Here is a 9,454-nt window from a genome sequence, read left to right as displayed (position 1 = left end):
GCAATTGTCCACAGCTTCTTGTGAAATCGCGTGTCTAGACACCTACACCAGCCGTGTTTTCCGTCTTCAACGTTGTAAATATTTGTACGATGTACATTGCCTAAAGGTCATAACTCGACTTCATAGGCATCTAAAAGCTTCACTCTGTGATCAATAATAACTTTCCGCATCGCCCTGGAACTCTTTGTGTCTGGATACTATGTTTTTTTTTCTGCCAGCCTTTTTGATCGGTCAGCATTATGCCTCAAGACACAGCGCCACGTGCTTGGAATATATAGAAATAGTTCAAAGCCATTTCGAGAGGCGGGAGCTGCAAACTTCAATGCACCACACTTAGGCGTCATTTATCATGTTTCAACACATAAGTCGTTCCGTATTCTAAAATGTCAAAATCACAAGTACACAATCTAATAGCTCACAGGTGCTCAGGTTTTATACGTGCGTTGTTTGTTTTGTATAGGTGCATGCTGCGGAAAAAAATTTATAAAGGGGATTGTTTACATGAGATGACATGACAAGAACTTTATTTGAGTCCTGAGGGATGGCGATCTTGGGGAGCCAAAACCGAAGGCTCCCGAAGATCAAGTCGGTGGTTCCACCCACGATGTTTACGATTGTTTACAATCTGCAACATTCCAACAAAAGTTCAAACATTACAGATTTCCATAAAATTCTGTGTACATTGTCTCAATATGGTATTCCACTTTACAGCAACACTACATCTGTCTTTCCACATTTCGAACTTTCGATATATCCTGAACTTGTAGCAAACCCTTCATCCCTGTTGGGACTCTTACTGTGGGGTGACAATTTTTCTGTGAGGTATTGTCGGAATTGGAGTAATAACCCGAAATACCACCTGACTATATTTAGTGTTCACTTGGAATAATATGGCAGCGCACGTTTTTCTAGCTCTGCTGCTACCATTATGTCAAATGATATTTGCTCGCAATTCTAAGCGGGAAAGAGCCAAATTATTGAATGCGAAATGGGCAAAGCGGAAGCCGCCAGGAAAAAAAACAAACAGAAGTATGGTTTGTGCACATGAACAAATATGTGAATAATCTACTTAGGTGAACTCCCGCACACAATGGCACGATCAGATAACTGATGCTAACGGTAGGGATCAGCCTTCAAAGACAGGAGTCCTGAGCAACTGGGAGCACAGATAAGGATGAGCCGTCGACTCGGCGATATGAGCAACTGGGAACAGCGATAAGGACGATCGTTCGACCCAGGGAGTCCTGAACAATTGGGAACAGCGATAAGGACGAGCCTTCGATCAACAGAGTACAGAGCAACTGGGAACAGCGATAAGGATGAGCCTTTGACCCAGGGAGTCCTGCGCAACCCGGAATAGCGAGAGGGACGAGCCTTTGACGTAGAGAGTCCTGAGAAACTGGCAACAGTGGACAGACCAACAAGATGGTGCGGTGCTGCGTCCGTGGGCGAGCGCATGGTTTTTTGTTTTGATTTACCAGACATCAAATTTTATCTCTCTGTTTGGTTGTTCTGGGAATCAGCCATTAGTACCACATTTTGGGCTTGCACTAAATATTTAAGGAAATAGTTCTAACGAGCAGTCGGGGCAGCTGAGATGAATCTTATAAAGGTGACTAGGTCAGACTTGTTATGCGACGAGTTGGGAGTTGAGTTGGACAAAAAAATGAAAAAGCCAGCTATCCAAAATGGAGCTAATATATATATATATATATATATATATATATATATATATATTTATGTATATATATATATATATATATACATAGTCATATATAGTCATATCATAAGAAGCCAGCAAACTCTAACACCAAGGACAACATAGGGGAAATTACTTGTGCTTTATAAATGAAAGAAAGAAACGATAAATTGATGTATATCTATCTCTATATATATCCTTTAGTAACAGTTGCCCTTGAAGAGACTATATGCATATATATATGTATGTATGTATATATATATATATATATATATATATATATATATATATATATATATATATATATATATATATATATATATATATATATATATATATATATATACGCTAATTAGATAGACAGCGCAGAAGACTGCTGCCCTCAACACACACGAGTGACACAGTCAATAAACTTCTGTTTCCTTCTGTCCGTACATCACACGCGCTAATGAAATCGTACCATTGCTTCTCACTGCTAATAATGCACATACTGAAAACCAAGGCGCTTTAACCTTAAAAAGAAAACTTACATTTTCAACAAAGTTCCGCTTTAAGAAACGAGTACACACAAGCAATTATAAATAGCCTATACGCTTCAGCTCTCTCATCAAAAGAAGAAAACGTAACTACTCATTAAGGAAGACTTCGCGAAGGTAATACCTTACGCGCAAGACATCTATCAAACTGAGGGCTTCTCAAACGAAAACTTGAACGAAGGGCATAACTTAATTCTGAAGGAAACTCCACTCTGAAATCGCGAAAATTCTCGAAGACTCAAGAAATAAACAAACAAAACTAAACTGTTGTTTCTACGGAACCGGTATTTTTTCCGGTTCTTGCGAAAAGATCCTGCCTCTCCCCTAATCGAGAGTAGATGTAAGCATGAGATGACTACCCGAAAAGCAGATTGGTTGGAAAGGATACTAGCCACAATCTTAAAGTGGGTGTAATGCATGTTCACAACGGCACACCTCACCACGGCACACCACACTACATAATACTGTGCACTGGTCCATATCGACGCAATAGTTTCTTGTCACACACAGAACCTCATTGCAAGTCTCGTCTCGGTCAAACAGTCATCCGCGGTGCGTCGGATGCTACCGGCACTGCCGGCGTGCCGGGCGTTAGCCGGACACGCCACGGACCTCACGGACTACTGTCATTAAACAGTGCACAGACAGCCGTGCCTCAGTGGCGAGAGATGATAATCAAGTTTATAGTGACATATATCTGCCTTCTGGATGTCGTATTGGAAACGACAAATAAAACTTCAGCTACTGGATGTTACAACTTGAGTGACATTGTGAACAAACATTAGACAGAACTGCGAAGCTGTGCTTTTTGTAAGTTGTTTGGGAAATATCTGCCCTATGTAATGCGGTCTTGTTTTGTTGCCGGAAGTTTCTCGTTTGAGTGCCCGAATAACGACTCTGACTTTTGACTCATGGCCACTTGATGGTCGCCAACAACGGGAGCATGTCATGCTGAAAACAATTTTGAGCCTTGATCGAGGAGTCGCGATTGGAAAGCTTTTCTTTCAAACCAGGGACAAGAAAAGGCTTGATATTACATCAGGTCTTTCCTGCGGTCACAGGCCCCTGTCAATATGCGTCAAGGAGACATGTTTTCATGATGACCTCATAAGACAGCGTCGCGTCTTCGTATACAAACACCTCTGGTCGTGCCACCTTGCGCTCCCTTGCGCTCCTTTGCAATGCATGCGACGCCGCGAAAGGAACGATGGGGCACATATTTGCCCTGTGTCCTTTGTCCGCGTTCGCGTAGAGCATACTTCTCTGACTCCTGTTATCCGGTGGCCCCTTACGCGCGTGAATGGAAAACATTGTCAACGCCGACCGCACCTTCCTTTGCTCATGCTGTTTGACGCCTTTCCCCTTCCTAGACTGCGTCACAGGATCGATCGCATTGTGAACTTTACAACGTTTTTTTCTCCGGAGCTTCATCCGAGTTCTGAGATCTGAGCCAAATTCTCGCGCCTACAGCTCACTGCCACACATCACGTCGGCCCGTATCGCTGTCGTACCCGCACAGTCTACATGATAACTTATTAAATAATATCTCTCTTTGCCCCGACTGGCGGACAGCTTAACGAACTCTAGAACAATGCAGCAGTCTTTACGTGCCGCTGGCAACTCGCACTCCTGAGAACTGCGCTCTACTGCATTGTGCAGCTCATGCTGTGCATCGGCACGCTGCCCTGCCTCGACAAGGGCGCCCTTGTCTGTCGGTTAAGCTGCACTACGTACTTTGTTAACGACCTCGTTACCAGTACCTGCGACGCCCACACAGGGTGACTGCGCGAATTCGTTCACAGCTGGCCTAGCTGTCCATACTGCGGTACGTGGGCAAGGCACCTCGTCGCTCTAACTGCGCCATTCAAGGTCTCTGTTTCTACCAAGGCATCGTTAACAGCCAACACTTGTAGTTCACCTATGAACGTGCTACTAACCTCACAGGTACTACTACTCTCTTCGGCTTTGGACTAAAATCTGCTAGCTGCGTCCTCCCACTTTCGCTGCGTACTAACTACAGATATTTCAGGCTGTCATTGTCTTTGTTCGATTTACTGCTCCAAACCTCTGTGGGAAGCAACGCGAAGAGGTAGCCGCCGCAGCTACGGTTTATTTAGGAAGGGTAGCCATGATGCGGCGGGATCTGGGGAGCAGCCGACACCGTGGCCGCTCTGGTCGAACGCGCTAGTGTGTTCTATTCTCGCGCCACCTGCACGCGCGCCCTGTACTTCTTCGCCGGCTTTGGAGGTGATAGTGGCACCGCTACTGGGCCCCCTTCTTAGTGCGCAGCACGATTGAAATAAAGCCCAACGGTAAAGTCCAGGTAAAGTGTGTAGATGGTGTCATCGTTGGTAGTGCTGGGTTCGCGCAATCTAAGAGAGATGTACCAGGCAACACCGGCCGCGTAGGGTGTGAGCGACGAGCCGCCGCAGTGATGCCCTAGACCGGTATCATGACCTGCCGCAAGTTCTCTTTGGTGCTCGGGCCTGGTAGAAGTCGAAGCTCCGAAAGCAGATCATCTGGGTGGTTGCGACTTGCGTGGATGTACCGCAAGTGTTAGTCACTCCCATTGTTCATGTGTACGTGATTCTCTAGCCGAAGAAACCAGATGGTAGAGCTGTTGCTGCAATACTTTCGTAGGCCATGCATGCGCGGAAGGTGCGAGCACAATACACCGGATGGCTCGCCCGCTGATACTTGCGGGCAAATCTAGAATAATAATAGCATCAGGGTTGCAGTGGTTGCTCAAGGCAGAGCGAAGGTTGTACTTGTGGCGTCGTCGTGTCTGTGAGAGTGAAATTTCCGCCTAGTGGAGCCGGTAGAAAAGCCTCTGAATCGACAATGAGTGAGGTGTCTCCGAATGAAAAGTGGACAGCTTGTGGGAACATCCAAGGAAGGAGAGTGGCGGACCGTAGAGTAGCTGAAAGCGCTCGCGTTTGGCCCAGTGAATTTCTTGGGTAGAATCGTCGCGCAGCTGCCTTTGAGCGGGGTTCACGGACCAAGTAGAGGTTTATGCTGGGACCGGTGCGTGCTGACAATCGGCACGGATGGACGTAGGCGGAATAACGCGATCGTTCAGGTGGCGAAAGCTGCTATGATAAAGCACTAGCTGGAGGAGACTGAGCGCCCGAGGTGACGTAACGAGCAAGGGCGACTGTTCGCAAGTCCTCGTAGAAGGGGCTGCCGTGGGGTGGCAGACGGAGTCTGGAACGCAGCTGGAGCCTGGAATCTTGTCGAGAAGGCAGTGGCTGTCCCGCTTGATGAAACAGGTGTCCGGCATTTCGATTGAGCACTCCCAGACACCCTACCACGGCGGGACGTCTGCCGGACAGCGTGAGGCCATGTCACTCACCTTGATAGAGTCGGTGCGCTCACGCTGGCATTGCTAGGCTGGTTCTTCCGTTCCGGTGTCACCAATTTGAAAGCTCAGTTGATTGAGTCACCAATTTGTGGAAGGCGTTGCGAAGAGGTAGACGCGGTGGCCGCAGTTTATTTCTCGCTACACCACAGTATATGATGCAGCGTGATGTTGGGAGGGGTGACACCGCGGCCGCTCTGGTGAAGTGCACTAGTGTGGTGACTAGTCTCGCGCTACCTACACACGAGTCCTCTTCTTCCCCGCTAGCTTTGGAGGCGATGTTCGCGCCTCTACATCTTCAATACTTTTTGTTTAATTATGGGGTTTTACGTACCAAAACGACGACCTCATTATGAGGCACGTTGTGGTGGGCGACTCCGGAAATTGGGACCACCTGGGGTTTTTAACGTGCGCCTAAATCTAAGTACATGGGTGTTTTCGCATTTCGCTCCCATCGAAATGCAGTGGCCGCGGGTGGGATTCGATCCCGCGACCTCGTGCTTAGCAGCCGAGCGCTATAGCCACTAAACCATGGCAGGTTTCGTGCATTTACCGTTCTCGCTCACGTAAACTCTCGCGCTATTGCTGCCCTCGCTCGCACTTATGTTTTTACTGTACCACCACCCAAGCACTTTTAATGCATTCTAGAACTGGTACAGTGCAACATACATACATACAAACAAACATACATACATACATACATACATACATACATACATACATACATACATACATACATACATACATACATACATACATACATACATACATACATACATACATACATACATACATACATACATACATACATACATACATACAACTCGCCCAATACTCAATCCTATTGAATTTCAATGCGCTCGTCGTCATTGCCACTATCTTTTGTCTTTTGGATGGCTGGTCTTTTCATTTTTTTCATCCGCCTGAAACCCTAACTCGTGGCATAACACGTCTGACCTCGTCAACTTTATAAGTTACTTTGCAGGTGCCCCGAATGGTAATTAGAACGGTTTTCTTGAATATTTCGTCCACGACCAAAATATGCTAGAATTGTCCGATTCCCAAAACAATGAATATCAAGAGACAAAATTTAATTTCTGGCGAATCAAAAGGAAAAAGCCACGAGCAACCCGCGGATGGAGCACCACGCCATTTGGTTCATGTAGCCACTGCTGCGAGTTGCTCAGGACTTCCTGGATCGAAGGATCATCTTTATTGCGGTCCCCAGTTGCCCAGGAGTCGCTGAGTCGAAGGCTCATCCATCAGCCATCAGTTACCTAATTTTGCCATTGTGTGCGGCAGTCAGCCGGAGTAGATGAGGACTAAGGAAAATGAAGGTTCACTTAGAATATGTACGCGGATAGAAAAAGTTAAATAACAGTAAAAAAGATCATCGATACGGCCGGCAATAAACCGGACACTGTGGCCTGCGGCAAGAAGAATGTCTCTCGTCCCGATGTTTCTCTAGCTTATAACCCGTTCAGTCCGTTGGGACCACGTCATTTTCAGCCATTCGTCGAGGCCGTGCCGTTGCGCCCATGTTAATCCATCGGCGAGCCCGCGTACGTGTTGTCATGTTCTGCCAATGGGGACACTCCATGGGCTCTATTCTCCGATGGTTGACCTCCGTCCGGCGTTGCCTCGCCGCCTGGGAGGCGATGAGCTGGAGGGTATGGGCCGTTCTTGAACGACGTTCTAATGAGGCGAGCAAGCTTTTCCCGAGACGCAGGTCAACGACATCGAACCGTGCCGGCTTCATGTTACGATTTCGGGAAGTGTCACGCAAGTGAAGACAAAGCTCTACGCGCGGCACTCGAGGGTTGGATAGCCAACCTGTCTGATGGGTCCTACAGCATGGTCGGCGCGCACCTGCGCACCATAGTTGCCGTGCAACAGTGAGTGGTTGCGTTTAAAGAAGTTCGCGGATGGTAGTCAATGGTCCATTCTAACAATGTGTCCAGCCCTGTCTTGGTTCGCGCTCTATTGCCCTTTCTCAACGCTATCATTGTACTGAATGCTACAGTTTTGCTGGCCAGAGGCTCTCCCAATAAATAGTTTCATGACTTGGGTTTTTCCACCGTGGTTCTTCAAAGTCACTACAACGTGGATAAATGCTGCTATTTCTATTCGGGGTCACGAGTACTCGAATGCTGAGCATTAGTAAAAAACAGTGGACACGAAAGCCGTCATGTTCCGTGCAGTCTTGTTTATTTGCCTTGATGAAACAACTGCACAAGTTATGGTCGACTCCCGCGCCCAAATGCTTTCTGCTTGTCTTTCTTACGAATCCAACTGAGTATAGGATAGGTTGACTTCCGTGGGCTTTCCGTTCGTAAACTGTATCGAGCATATCCAAGTTAAAGTCGTCGAGAGATTGTACGCGACACTGTTTTGGTATTATTCCACGCCTGCAGCCCGCATGAAGGCAAAAGTTCACTGTCGTCTAGTTCACGAAAAGAAAACAAATACACACCCGAATAAGCTCGCTGATCACGAAGTATTTTCCCTCTAAAGCTACTAGGGGGCTATGGTGGCGTTTCTCAGGCACCGCAGGAAACTTCTTCGGCAAATACACTGCACCTAAACGCAAGGTTGTTGTTTCTCCATGAACCTAAAGGGGTCTTGCATGAGTAGCTTCCGCTTTTGCTGGTTGTTGGTGCAGTCAGCGCTGGCAAAATGCTACCCTGACGATTAACCATTGTACATCCTGCTCAGAAGATGCGAAAAGAACATGTCTAAAACAATATGTTCTGCAGATGCGGTAAGAACACTTGTATCGACAAGATGCGAACACGCCCCGGAAGCGCAGCCATTTTCTGCCATCTCTCGCAGACATTCAAGCACCTGGTGTCGAGGGTAGCGGCGCGGCTTGTAGTCGTGCTACTACGCTATACAAATATAGTCTGTAATATCTTTTCATTTCCGCACTTTCATTGTCTTTCGTTTATTCATTTGATCTTTTGCTACATGAAAGAGATTGTCAGTTTTCTTTATTTGGTCCTTAACTCCAGCTTCGATTGCGGCGTCCGAAACTAGTCTCCTTATGGTCTCATTCATTATGTTTCTTTTCTCTTCTTTTTCCTGCTCTAATGTCACATATTTGTTCGTGTACACTAGCCATTATTCTTTTTTTCCTGACTGCTACCGATTTGTACGTTTCGCCTTGAATAATTTAGCTCTTTACCGTTTAGAATTCAGAGCAATTATCATTTGACATTATGGAAGCAGCAGAATGAAAAAATACGTGGACTGCAATATTAGTAGAAGTGAACCCTAAGTATCGTCCTGTTGTGTTTCGGCTTAGTGCACCAATTCCGGCGATACCTGGCAGAGAAATTCACACTCCACATTAGGAATTCCGACAGGAATAAAGGGTTTGCTACTAGTGCAGATTATATCGAAAGTTCCAAATGTGGAAAGAAAGAAGTAGCGTTGCTGTAAAGTGAAATAGAATAATGAAACATTGTGCAGAGAATGCGATAAAAGTCTAATATATGAACTTCTGTTGGAATGTTGTTGATCGTAAACAAGTCCCATTATGCAATTTCTTTCTGCAGCTTGCACCTATACAAAACAAGCAACACACGCATGAAACGCGAACACCTATGCGGGGTTCAGTTTCGTGTTCGTATTTTAGACATTTCAGAATAAAATACGACCTATGTCCTGAGACATGATAAATGACACCAATGTATGGTCCATTGTATTTTGCAGCTCGTTCTTCTAAAAGTGCTCTTGAACTACTCCTACATATTGCAAGCAGGTGGCGCTGTGTCTTGACGGATAATGCTAACCGATCGAAAAGGCTGGCAAAAACAAAATGATGTGATCCGGACACAACAAATAGCAGGGCGATGATGG

Source organism: Dermacentor albipictus, chromosome 1 (genome assembly GCF_038994185.2).
Source record: "Dermacentor albipictus isolate Rhodes 1998 colony chromosome 1, USDA_Dalb.pri_finalv2, whole genome shotgun sequence".
Classification (NCBI taxonomy): Eukaryota; Metazoa; Arthropoda; class Arachnida; order Ixodida; family Ixodidae; genus Dermacentor; species Dermacentor albipictus.
Note: the sequence above shows the minus strand (reverse complement) of the source record.